General features: G+C 34.1%; 1 protein-coding gene across 1 annotated transcript in view; it reads left to right on the top strand.

The window, feature by feature from the left end:
- Grid2 (glutamate ionotropic receptor delta type subunit 2) overlaps window positions 1–14,599 on the top strand; it is a 1,421,540-nt gene that overhangs the window by 399,365 nt on the left and 1,007,576 nt on the right. The gene's annotated exons all lie outside the window — the stretch shown is intronic.

Here is a 14,599-nt window from a genome sequence, read left to right as displayed (position 1 = left end):
TGAAGATCTAGTGATTAGGAAGCAACTTGCAATGATTTTTCTTTACTCCAAAATATCTGTGCTGTCCCTATATATCTTCCTAAAATTGTCATCAACCTGGGAATATTTCACTCTATGTTGCCTGATAAAGTGGTCTGAGGTATGCTGTGAATAAACCCATGGTTGAATAAACTCATGAACAACTTCAAGTATGTGAATTATAATCTAGAAAATTTATGTCACACTAGACATGGCATATAGCTTTAAAAATATATTTATTGTGGCAGTGTTTATTTTAAAAATGCAAAGCTTTGGAAGAAAATGACATCTAGTCTCATTCTATGATAAGTGGTTGATAGCAATATTAAAGTCAGAATATTTAGAGGTTTCTCCACAGTGAAGTTTAGGAGTTATTTTTAGATGTAATGTTAGGTGCTCATTAATTTGCTGTCACTTTACCAGTTATTTGATATTTTTGCCTGAAAGCAACTTGACCATTTAGTTTTGCTTTTGGAATGCTAAATTGACAGAGGAATTTATGGTAGAGTTCATTTTCATTTATCAGTTAAAACTCATAAATCTTACTTCATAGAGTCCTTTGAAATACTTAAGAATGTTTCCCGAGTCACAAACTAGGAATCTGAGGGGCACTTCTTTAACTTCTGGTCTGTTGGTAAAGTACTGTATCAGCTTGAGCAAGTTACTTTTTCTCTGGGTCCCAACTTCGTGTTTATATTCCCTTAATACATAAGTCGCTTAGATACTCCTAAAGACCTGTTACATGCCACACTCTCCTGAGGAAGGCATTCTTTCCATCCATCAACCAAATCCTTGTCAGCACAAATTTCTCTCCCCAAAGGTCTTAGTTAGGCAAGTTATGTGTAGAGAAGATGCATTAGCAAGAGGAGCATTTGATTAAAAAAAAAAAAAAATAAAAAGGGGGATTGCCTAATCTAATGAAGTATTTAGCAAACATGTATTTTGAGGATACAAATCTTCAAATCTTTAAGAAGTTATCACAGTAGGAGCTGGATAAATACTAATTTCATTGATGAAGAAGGGATTATATGGGCTGGGGTTGTAGCTCAGTGGTAGAGCACTTGCCTCGCGCTGGTGAGGCACTGGGTTTGATCCTCAGCACCACATAAAAACAAACGAAATGAAGGTTAAATTCTAAAAACAAAACAAAATGAAACAAAAACAAAACCCTAAAAAAATCTAAAAAAAATAAATAAGTAAAAGATACATTATAGGACCAAACAATAAAAAATCCAAAGGTAGAGTTAGAGACAAAATAATCTAAAATCTTTCGATTGCCTTTTTTTTTATAATGGTAAGATAATAGAATGGCTTACTTTTATTGTATTTAAGTATTAAAAAGATAGAGATTTTATTCTCTTCTGACCTTGAATAATTTAAATAAATAATTTAAATATTTTCTAATTTTTATATATTCTTAAATATTCTTGTTAGAATGAAATGTGATTTATATAGGAACTGCTTTTATTTGGGGAGGGATTCATGGATTTTAAAAAATCCCCTAGAAGCTATATAGGCATCTGTCTTAAAGTTTTGGGAGGAAATACGATAAATGCATTATTTAATGTGAGTTTCTTGGGACACTTTTATGCTCAAGGCAGAGTAATAAGCAAAGGTTCTGTTGTTGCAGAAAATTAATAATAGAGTTCAGTTTTCAGGAAAAAGAAAGATAACATTCTACAATTCTTGTCTATAGTTTTGTTTTCCATGTCTTTTTTTCTCATCTGGTTATCTTTACTTATTCCATTACTCCTTTTGTATATGGTGCTCTTTTTTATAATCCATAGGAAAAGAGATCATTGTGTCTCCTGACCTTTCTCCCTTCCTCACTAAATGCCAACTGATTCTCACATCAATCTGGATAAAACAAGAATGATTTGTTAATAAACACCCAGTGATATTTATTACTAAACCATTCTCCCAATTAGTGTTATAAGACCTCCATGATATGCTTTGAGATGCAAGCGCTTCAATTCTTTTTTGCTGTAAATAATCACCATTCTCTCTGGATCCTTCATGGACTGCTTAAGACTTAGCTTTACTCTAAACTTGGAGCTGTAGACTATCATACTAAGTGAAATAAGCCAATCCCAAAGAGCCAAAGGCCAAATGTTTTCTCTGATATGCAGATGCTAATTCACAATAAGAGGAGGTGGGGGAGCTCAGAGAGGGGAGGGATTAGGGGACCAGGGATGATAGTAGAATGAAGCGGACATTATAAACCTCTGTGCATATATGATTACATGACTGGTATGATATCACATCTTGTACAACCAGGAGAATGAGAATTTATACTCCATTTATGTATGATGTATCAAAATGCATTCTACTATCATGTGTAACTATTTAGAACAAATTTAAAAAATAATGCAGCTTCTTTTTTTTTGGAATTTTTATTTTTGCAGACTGCATTTTGATTCATTGTACACAAATGGGGTACAACTTTTCATTTCTGTGGTTGTAGATTCACAACATTCATGTAATCATACATATACACAGGGTAATACTGTCTGTCTCAATGTACTATCATTCCTTCCCCCACCTCCTCCTGCTCTATTTTCCTCTACACCATCCAAAATTTCTCCATGCTTCTCTTGCCATCCCCACCAAACCCTGCCCCCATTATGTAGCATCATCCACTTATCAGAGAAAACATTCAGCCTTTGGTTTTTTTTTTGGACTTGGCTTATTTCACTTAGCGTGATATTCTCCAACTCCATCCATTTACCTGCAAATGCCATAATTTTATTATTCTTTATGGTTGAGTAATATTCCATTGTGTATATATACCACAGTTTCATCCATTCATCCATTCATCAGTTGAAGGACATCTAGGTTGGTTCACAATCTAGCTATTATAAATTGAGTAGCTATGAACATTGATGTGGCTATATCACTGTAGTATGCTGATTTTAAGTCCTTTGGGTATAAACTGAGGAGTGGGATGGCTAGATCAAATGGTGGATCCATTCCAAGTTGTTTGAGAAATCACCATACTGCTTTCCAGAGTGGCTAATGCAGCTTCTTCTTCATGAAGGCCCTACATGAGTTTCTGACTTAAGAATTCATGGACAGGATGATTTCCTCTTTTAATAATGTGTCATCTTGTTTCTTATTTTTTTTAAAGAACTGAGACAACTGTATGTTTAAACCTGACTCCACTTTTACTTTTTCTTGTTCAGTCCAGTGACTGTGATGCCAACAACGATAGCCAAATTCTGATGACAATTACCAGCCTGCTTATATTTCTGATTTTCTTTCTCCTGGGTTTTCCATCTCAATGCTTACAGCACACATGGGGAGATTGTGTTCTAAGATACTTTGAAATGCAAAAAACTCAATTCAAATTACTTAAGTAAAGGAACAAACAAACGGATAGGCAGAAAATTGATAGATAACACTAAATTTGAGTTTGAGGTAGAAGTCCAGTACCATCGCTGGCTTCTGTAGTTTCCCTCTGCCTTGCAGTGTTGACTTCATCCTGGGATTCACTTGGTGATCCCGGCACCACTACTAGCACTCTCACACTATGTGTTAGCAAATCACCTGCAACCAAGGAGCAGTCTAGCCTTCATAAACTCATAGCACATTGCATAAGAGTAGAAAGAGAAGATAAATAAATTTTATTTATGTAGCCTCTGCACAAGTCCTGGCATCTACACTCTCTATGGTCTTAATTGCATCTGTGTTCATTTCTAAATCAATCAATTGTTTTCAAAGATGTAATTGCACTGATATTTTAAGGCATTCAGAGTCCTCTGATGAACCTAAGAATGGGAACAGTTCCACACAAATGGTTGGAAGGATGCATGCTGCGGAAGCAAGAGACAAATATTTTTCACACACATCAGCAGACATCTCACATCCTAACACCTTAATTTCAGAATATGATTAACACCAACTGTTTGCATAGTTATTAAGTCACTGCTCTCCTTGGGCACTCTGGCTTGTCCACTGACCTCAACATCTATGGTTATCTCATTCATCTGGGAATACTACCTCAACTCATGTCCTGTTCTATGAGTCTTTACCAGGTCCTTACTGTGTTGCTACCTACTTCAGTCTGCTTTAACTAAGGCATTGAGATCCGTAATAGATATAAATGTTTAACTTTCATAAATAAGAAAGAACATTATTTCAATTTGAAATTATCAGGACATCCAGTGAAAGAACATCTCTACACATTTACATGGACAAAGAAATAATTCAAGAGATGTGGTGCTAGGTATGATACACTTGCTCTTAACAGGTATTAGTGATTCCAGACCCTTGCTATTGAGGCGATCCTGTGGGGAGTAGAAACTGAATATTTCTTATGTCAGCTACTTCTACCCTGTATGATATATTTGGAAAAGTTCAATGCTCTTTCTGCAACCTTCATATCTTTGCATCACAAAGATTGAGATTGCCTGCCTTATTTCCCATTCCAATTGTTAGTTGATTTCAAAGTCTCAGTATTTACATGGAGAAAGCTGCAGAAAAATCTGCTTCATTTTGCAATAGCAGCAATAATTTAAACATATGTTAAAAAATGTACTTTAAAAAATACACACATATTTATTGGTAAACCATTAGAGATAAGTGATTTTTATTTGTAATACTCTGAGCTTCTGATTTTTCCAAGTCAAAAATAAATCATTTAATGGTATCTAATATTGGTCCTATGTTTATAGAATATTAATTATTTGAAAATTATTTTTATGATTTGTTTCACTAGAAAAAAATGGAATGCATGAGGAATAGACAAAACAAAATTATAAACCATGTGTATGTTCCATCTATATGTATATTTGATTAACAAAAAACATAAATATTCAAATACAGAAAATATATTACAATCATAAAATATTGTTGACATCTTTACCAGGCTTCAGAATAAGTTAGATGGTAACAATTATTATGCTGTCTTTACTAAGAGAAAAATAATAAGATACATATGGATAAAAATAATACTAAATAATACTATTTAAAACTTTAACATATGTAATTCAACTAGAATAAAATTAGTAAATTAGTCAATTAAATTTAAAAAAGTCATCCTTCAAACCATGTGCAATTAAATGACAATAATAAGGATACAAATTTCAAATAAAGGCATTTGTGCATCTAGTCTAAGTATCTCTTGACTTGTAAAATAATTACAGAAATTAGTTAAAAAATAAGTTGTTTCAATTATAAAATGTAGAAATTCCAAATTCAAATGCTTGAGTTACTACAAAGAGAAGCATTTAGAAATAGACAAACTTAAATCAATATTCTGTTTTACACAGAGTTTTCTTTTTAATGTTGTTAAATAAAATATATGTGCTGTGAGTTAATTTCGAAGCCACCTTTTTATAACACTTGTTCTGACCTTTCTTTGCCTTCAATGTCAGCTGTGATACATAGACATTAACAATGTCTACACTTTCAAATACAAACGTATATGCTATGCTAATGACTTTTGACATTCATAGCTATTTCAACATTCTAGTAACTAAATACTTTAAAGCTAGTAGGTGAAAAATAAGAAAAAATCTTTGATTAACTGTTCCTTGTTGTTTTGAATCTTGAGGAGTCTAATCTGAAATATCCTTCATTATATAACCTCTATAGACAAGGGGAAAGTGAGACTTCAATAGCTACTAGACAGTTTGGATGACGTCCAGATGAGCCAATGTTCTAAGGGCTGTCATTGACCTTGGAGTGAATTTTGCACACGTGCAAATTTCTCTGTCTCAGACAGGCAGTTCTGTGATTAAGTAAGCACACCCACAAAGCTACTATGATTGGTAAACATATGTTGGCAGTAAACAACATTCTTTACCTAAAAGCCTTTGAGTTGAGTATTGAATATGGAACCATATTTATAGTATAATACTGTGTATCTCAATTGTAAGTTACATATAAATAACTGGAGTGGATTTATGCAACTTAAATAGAAAAAAAAAGAAAAGAAAAAAGTCAAGCCTTATAACTTTACAGTCACATGAAGCAAGATGACATTATTCCTTAACCATACAGATTCTTTTAAATCAAAAGATGAACAAAGTAAGTGCATTTGCTTATGTATTTGTCTAAGAAGAGGCACTAAGTTTTTCAGACTTTTGAGGTCTGTAACAAACTTAACATTTCCTGGGTAGAATACTAAGCAATGTATGAATGGATTCTTAGCAAAAGAAATATTAGAACAAGAGTCAAATTAGAACAAGAGTTGTATAGTGATATCTGTAAGGTTTAAAATGCTCATGGGAGTGGAGAAAAATTATGTAGGGACAGTTTAGATATCTGAGAAAAACTAATAGGTGAAATGTATTTCCATTTCACTGAGTTTTTTTCATTTATTTAGTTGACACTCAGACTGACCAGACTATAGCACAGAATTTTTAAACTGTTAGTGTTTTATAGGAGGCTTGTTATTTGTTAAACTTGTACTGAAATGCTCACCAAACATACAGATAATAGAAATGATTTTATAAAGGACTTCATTAATGAAGGTATAGTATGTATGTGGTTGCATCTGTAATTTTGTGTCTGTATGTTTTGCTGAAGATATTGAAAGAGGAAAGCCTAGAAGAGAAAATACAAACTTGATTTTCAAATGCAACAATATGAGTTTCATTTATGATAATTTTGAACCAATACATTAATATCGGATTTTAATCTTCAGTCTGGTAATGAGCATAGAAGAAGGTACATATTTTTAATTAAGTGAAGAGGGGACAAATGAATGCAAATATATAGCAATTATTCAGACATCTGCATTTTATTATAGAAGTTTATTGGTAGCTATACTAAATTGGTTGGTTAAAAGTGCTAGTAATAAACCTATTTTGAAACAATGATTAGTTTTGTAACTGGTCTAAGTATTGAAGAATTGAAACTAAGGAATATGATAATCTGTGAATTTATCAGATATTGTCCTTTAGACATAAGTCCTTGGTCTAATTTTATTTGATACTATTATCAGAGTATTTTTAGTGATGTGTAGAATGCTATCTTAGCTGTGATTGCAAAAGTCTAGAAAGACACCTAAGATTTCTTTTGACTTTAAGCATTGGAGGAGTATTACATAATAAATGACACTTATTTATAAGGGATAAGTATAAAAGTAAATAACTGACTAGGTACAAAATAGGTTAGTCTGAAATCATTTAATGTCATAAGTGAGGTGATCTTACTAAAATGTGTACCCTATGCAACTTGTTTTTATTTAATGGTATTTATAACCATGACAACAAACCTTGAATGTCCTTACAGCAGGGTGACTGCAACTATTGGAAGATACATCTCAGATTGAGTAAGAATGTGTTCAGTTCAGTTCCACATTTCAAAATTAATGGGATAGACGTGGGTAAGACTCAGAGGTGGCAACTAAAACGATAAATGGGCTGGAAACCAGGATCTCTGAAGAAGGGTGCAAGGAGTTACTGTCACTTAGTTTGAGGAACAAAGCAACTCCTATACAAGAAAAAAAACATGATATAAAGATTCCCAAAATAAACAAATGTGTGAAAACCAAAAGTGTAGGATTAAGTAAACATAAGGCTATAAGAATATCAGAACAACACTGGAGTTTTTCCTTTTTCCTGGAAATTTTTTTTTTTTTTTTTTTTTTTTTTTTTTTGTGGTGTTGTGCTGGGTATGAACACAGACCTTTGGCATACTAGGTAAACACTGCACCACTGAACTATAACCCAAACCCCTATAGTTGTTAAAAAGAGAGTAATTTACTTCATTAAATAGCTATTTAACAATTTCCACTAATCCCTTATATTTATTGAAGCTGGTAATAACTTAATAATTGATAACATGGAGAAAACGTCTTCAGTGCTTATTCTCCATCATTTTAATAATAATAGAATCATTTCCATAAACCATTACTGACAGTTCCATAACAATTAGCAAACCACTTAATATATTATAGACTACTTAGATTTTTATTTTGATGTGTGGGTCCTTCAACTATTTGCTGTACTAATACATTACAATGTGTGTTTGAAAAGACTAATGTAATCTGCAGTGTCCTGACATTCCATAATCTTGAGCATCCTTAAGGCCCAGGCTGCTGTTGTTTTATCCAGGGAAGAGCAGTTCAGGAGTCAGTTTGATTGTGTGCTGGGAGAAGACTCAGACCTATAACATTGCAAAAGCTCATAGAATTCATGTAGCAGAAGAATGACTCTCAGAAACAGGAAGATCATGAGAAGAGATCTCAGAGAATAGGGGTTATCCATAGGAAAGAAAATACAAAATAAAATAAATGTGAGAAAAAAGAACTGAGGATCAGAATATTTAAGTTCAAACATGTATTTGTCGGTAAATTACTTGCATGTTTTGTTCCTTAATTTCTTGATATGTAAAATGACCGTGATGATGTTACCAGACTCACTGGGTTGTTGGGGGAATTAAATGAATTATTGTACTTACAGTGACTGGCATAGCATAAAAACTATATGAAGGTTGACGAGTATTGTTGGGAATTATTCATATGGATTGGACATATTTGAATGCTTTTCTTAAACTAGTATTTATAAGTAGCATTTTAATATTCACACTTCAAATGTCCATTTGAGAAAGGGCAATACAAGTATTCAAATGAACTAAATTTTAGGCTTAGAAAGCCTAAAAAGGAAAAAGAGCATTTTCTCAGGTTGTATTCTGTTTTTTCCCAAGTGATCCATTCCAGTAGATGTTTTTACCTCTGTGTGTATATCTCATTTTCTTTAGCATTTCTTGTGAACAACAACAACAAAAAAAATTCTTTTGCTGTTTGGAGCACTTCATTTCTGCTATTCCCTCCTGTGTGTGTGCACATGTGTAATACTCTTTACATGACCAGGCATATGCCTCACTCTGCAAATAACTGCTCTATCTGCCATAGAGAGTGATAAATTTTGTAACCAAATGCTCTTTCTAATAATGGACTGCTTGCCGAGCTGATGGTAGTCAGAAGCCATTGGTGCTGCCCTTTTCCCTGAGTTCTAGATATCAAATACGGGCATCACACTGGCTTTCTAACTATTTATTGAGTTCCAGCAGCCTAATACATAAATGAATGTTAAACTTTGTTTCTTCCAATTTTGAGAAATTTAATCTATTTCTATTGTCATGTTCTCAAAAAACATTCACCAATTTCTGCAATAGTCATTGCTTTCAGCACTGGGATACAATCACTGGGAATACAGTAAGGATCCAGGTAGAAACAGTCTCTGCTTTAGAGAAGCTAGCATTATACAGACAAGTCATTAGTGAGAATAGGTATTTATTTTCTTAGCACTGTTTACAAAAATGAAATAGATAAATGATAAAGTAATTTGGGTGAAGTGTACTGTTGTAAACAGAGTTGTAAGGCAAGCCTCTTCACAGAGGTGACATTTGGACAAGAACTGCCAGGAGAAAGTCTGCTGCTGAATGTTCCAGTCAGCATTAAGAAAATGTCTTTCAATCAGCAAAGAACTTAATGTACTCAAGGAACACAAAGAAAGCTGCTATTGATGAAATAAGGGACTTAAAGTTTCCTTGAGATAGAAGTACTCATAGAAGAATCAATCAATCTTTCTTTTTATTTCCTTCCTTTTTTTTTTTTTTGTGGTGGGGATTGAACCTAGGGGTGCTTCACCACCGAGCTATACCCCAAGCTCTTTTATTTATTTATTTATTTGTTTGTTTGTTTGTTTGTTTATTTATTTATTTATTTCAGACAGGGATTCACTAAATTGTTTATGGCCTCACTAAATTACTGAGGCTGTTCTGCCTCAGACTTCAGTCTCTGGGATTACAGGTGCACTGGCCTCATGGAGGAATCTTGCATTTAATTTAATTCTAATCTTCAGTCATTGCAAAAATGTAAGCCGTGAAATTTCATTGTTTTGTCTGCATTTTTAAAAATGTTTCAGGTTTTCATGGAAAATGCACCATGGAAGGCTCAGGTTTTTAGAAAGATCAGTAAAGAGGATGTAGTGTTATCCAGTCCAAAGATGATTGTGGGTTGAAAAGAGTAACTATTTGCTGTTTGATGATGAAAAGAGAAGACAAAATATCCTTTGGAAATAGACATCTTGATGGACTGGTTGTGAATGTTAAGAAAAAGGGAAAAATCCCAGATGTCAGGGGCCGCTTTTCTCTTTTGTCTTGTCAAGGGAAAGCTGACAAAAACTCAGACATATATATGCATTTGGAGCTCAAGAAGAATTTATTTCAGGATATAAACTTTAAAAGTTGTCAACAGACAGATCACGTTCACAGCCATAAGAATAGATGAGATCATCCATGAAAAGTATATGATAGCAAAGAATAAAGGGCAGTTGATTCAACTCAGGTGCCACTAACGTTCAGAGTTGTTTGGAGGAGGAAACATCAGGAAATTTCACTAATAAGGAACATCCAAAGAGGTAGGATGCAAAGCAGAATTGCTTCCTAAAGGTCAAGAAGTTATATTTTTAAGAGTGCCTCATCAACTATGCCAACTACTGTTGGGAAGCTGAGTAAGATGATTGATATAGAGTGAACCATAGGAGTTAGGAAGATACTGGTTGTGGTGACCTTTGTAACAAAGGTTTTATGGGAGCTTAAAAAGAGAAGGGGTGTCTGGCAGGCAGGCAATCAAGTATAATTGACAAGTGTTAACAATCCATTTTGAGATATTTGTCTGTGGAAGGAAACAGAAGTGTATGGACACATTAAATTTTGTAAGAAGGAGGACAGATTGAAAACATACAGATGCAGGTAGGCTGGCTAGTCTGGCACTGGAAATGAAAATCTGTTCTCTTTTGATTTCTTCTGTCCTTTTCTTAAGTATATAAAGTCACAGTCATCAGTTGAGAACAGGGAAAGAGTTGTTGATGGTTTAAAAATCAAGATGCTATAAAATTATCTCAGGGAATGAAGATGAGTAATAATGAGTGAGATTCAGAATTCACTATTGAATTTTTTGTTTCTGTGTTTCCCCCTTTCCTTTCAGTTGGGATTGTGTTCTGTGGCTATTTGGAAATCCACAATACCATCTTTTGTTATGACATCTATATTTTAAATCTTGTTTAATAAATTTTGATGTGAGACCTCCTAGTTTAGTAGGTAAGTGTGAACTTTTGAGTTAAACAGGACTGACTTCAACAGGAAAAATTCCTTAATTGTCTAACCTCACATCCTTTATGTCTTCTATGGGGGTGATATCTTTGGGATAAATAGCTTGAATTCAATATGGACTCTGTGCTGGCTAACTGAAGGGTTGTTAAGCAATTCATTTATCTGAAAAAGTAGAATAACTATTACTTCTAATTGGTAATGCTACTCTGAAGATTAAAGAAAATAAATCCTTTACAGTTGTTCACTACCTTAAACATTGTGAATATTCAATGAAAATTATATATATATGAATATGCATGCCAGCAGTAGTTGTGCTGCTCAGAATCTGGTGCTTGATAATAACATCTTCCTTCTCACAGAAGCTTATTTTATTTCTACTTCACTGTGGACAAAATATTTCCTATTTCAGTATCAATTGAGTCCATAAGAAATAGACTTAACCTATATAGATGTGAAAAATGGTTCTAATCTTAGATCAAGTGTGAAGTTTAGCGTATTATTTTAAAATAATGTGTGGAAAGGGCAGAGGAGTGAGAAAATTTGGTGCAAAAACTTCATTCTGCAAGCAGGTATAGAATATTTAGGGTAAATTTTCTAGGAGGACCAATAAAAGCAGTTTAACTTCTAAAATTCAGTTCTATTGAATAGCCGCCAGTCAACAGACCTACAAAAAAAGTAAACATTTTGGTTGTCTGCTATAAGGACAGAATTCTAGAAAAACATGGAATTTCGGTGAAAGATCAGTAAACTTTACTAGTTAGAGAGGTCTTATCCTAAAATGCCATTTCTTCCATCTGTTCATTAAACAAATAGGTAGTGATCCTTTGGTGGATATCAGTAAGATCTAAAATAAGATCATTGTGCCTCAACTTACCTTTAAGACATTGTCTCCCTGAACTTTTTTATTTAACCATGTAACTTATATTCCTTTCAAATTGGCCTTCTTGCTCATTCTTCTACATTTCACATTGACCCTTCTGCTTTTGGAAAGTATATTCTTTACACTTTAAATAATTTTTCCCTCATTTCCAATTTTAAAATCTTATTTATATTTATAAACATAACACAGATGGAAAGGAATGTTTCCAGTGCTTCCCATTAACTGATGTCTATTGCTCTTGACTTTTATCTCTTATGTGTCTCTAAATATTTACTAACTTGGAGTGATATCAAATATTTTCTACACATGTGAATGTGTGTATGTGTTTGTATATGTGTGGAAATATATATATGTATTTATATATGTGAAAATATATATTTCTATGCTATCAAGTTCCTGGAGAGAGGAATTCATCATAGAAGCATCAAATTCCACTGGTAATAGTCATTTGTATGTAGAAGTTTTTTTTTTTTTCTTTCTTTCTTTTTTTTTTTTTTTTAGTGGGGCTAGCAAGGATTGAACTCATGAGCTGTCAACCACTGAGCCACATCCCCAGCCCTATTCTGTATTTTATTTAGAGACAGGGTCTCACTAAGTTGCTTTAGCACCTCAGTTTTGCTGAGGCTGGATTTGTGCTCCTGATCCTCCTGCCTCAGCCTCCCAAACTGCTGGGATTATAGGTCTGCGCCACCACACCTGGCTAGAAGTGTTTTAATCAATATTTGAAGAAGCCCATGTTATGGATGATGTGCTGTACCACCCAGATCCTCCACCAGGCATGGAGGGTTTCTTCCCCTACCTGCTGGGATGGTTGCTAAAAGATCTTCACCCTTTTTCCTAAATGCTTCTGCTGGAGCTAGCCCTCACTCAAGGTTTGCTGGCTTTCACTGGCAGCCCATATCCAGGGACCAGTCTCACTGGAGTATGAAGACACAGCTCCCTCACCCACTCCGTAATAACTATCCAGGGCCACCCCAGCTTCGGAGTTTCCTTGCAACTGACCAAGACCTTGCTGTGATGGCACCAAAGCTTGACTTATAAAACTCTGCCCTTTCTTGCTCCTTGTCTTCACCTACCCTCAATTGCCTCTGAGACATCCTGCCCGAATGAATCTGCATTCACCTCTCCAGATCAGCGTCAGTTTCCTAAGGGACCTCAGTCTGCATCAGTCAGGAAGCACTGCTGCAAACTTAAAAGCACATTTTTATATACTATTTTTTCAAGCTTTTGAAATAACATTTACTATTAGGCAATGACATTTTAAGCTTAATTTGGTTTTAAAAAAATACAGATAGCTGTGAGTACACTTCATCATGAGGTTCTAGATGATCAAGTTTTGTTGTGACTAACATTCATTAAAAAGACAGGTTATTACACTAATATGATGCAATAGCCTTTAAGTATTCATGATGCTGGGCAATTGGTTATAAGGAGAAGTGGCTAAATTGTTTCAATTAATTAACTACTCCATGGCAACTCCGCATGAACCTCTATTTCATGTATTTGAATCAATGCCCATTTTAACTAAATTCTTTCCTGGATCAATTATTTTTTATTCAAACTTTGATCATTATAAACCTAGTGAGAAAAAAAGGTTTCCTAGAGTTGGCTTTTTGGTGTGCCTTGCACTGGAATGTATCCATTCTAAAGAAAGATCACATTATTCAAATTCCAAATTTTTTCTAGTTCTTTTATTATAAGTTGTGATTAAATCCTCTTGTCTGGGTTATTCCAATAGAGAACTACTGATTAAATTAGAGTAGGCGAGTAGCAACCTGCTTCTTACAGTGTTTCACTATATTATCAAGTTTTAGCACTGGACTCTGGTTTCTTCACAGCTCTATTCAGGCAGCCTAAAAATTACTAATTGAGATTTTCTGAGACAGCATTCATGAATGCTGAATAAATGACAATTTATATGTCATCTGACTCATGGCCTCAAAGGTTGTTGAGTTCCACAGTGAACAAATATTTTGTGTCTAAAGGCCACCAAAATGCATACTTCAAAAAAACTATCATGCTGAATATTTTGACCCTGATTCTATGTCTGTGGTCCTTGGGGTGTGAGGGCCACCACATGTGGGCGTATGCTCTGACGGCAACTATAGGGCTCACAGGGAAAGTCTTATGAAATATGAATAGACCAACTCTTCCACTCCCTCTACCGCCCCCTCCTTTTCTTCCCTTTATCAAGAATTCACAGCTGGTGAGGAAAGATCAAATACCTCGTGGAACTCAAATCAGCCACCTCCTCATCCTAGGGTTCTAAGCAGAGGTATCATATCATTGAATCAGGAAAGTGACAAATTCGTGAGTTTTATTTGAAGCAATAAAGTAAAATGTAAGATTTCTGTGTAAGAAAGGCTAAGCTTTAACCATACAGTTGAAGCTTAAGTAAGCTGAGAGTAAGAGCAATCTTCTATTCTTGATTATTACCACATAAGAGTTAATGCCTATGGTAACACATTTCTTCCAAATAGAATAAGTCTTAATTGTAAATTTTAAAAGTGCTCCTTTAAATGAAATAGAACATTTAAATCATTTACTTTAACCTGATGTAATTTCCTTATTAGAATAAGAAAAATATATCATTCTTGTTTATTTTAGGAACTCAGTTTATCGGAATTAACTTCA

This window comes from Sciurus carolinensis, chromosome 10 (assembly GCF_902686445.1).
Source record: "Sciurus carolinensis chromosome 10, mSciCar1.2, whole genome shotgun sequence".
Lineage (NCBI taxonomy): Eukaryota > Metazoa > Chordata > Mammalia > Rodentia > Sciuridae > Sciurus > Sciurus carolinensis.
This window is presented reverse-complemented; position numbering and strand designations above follow the sequence as displayed.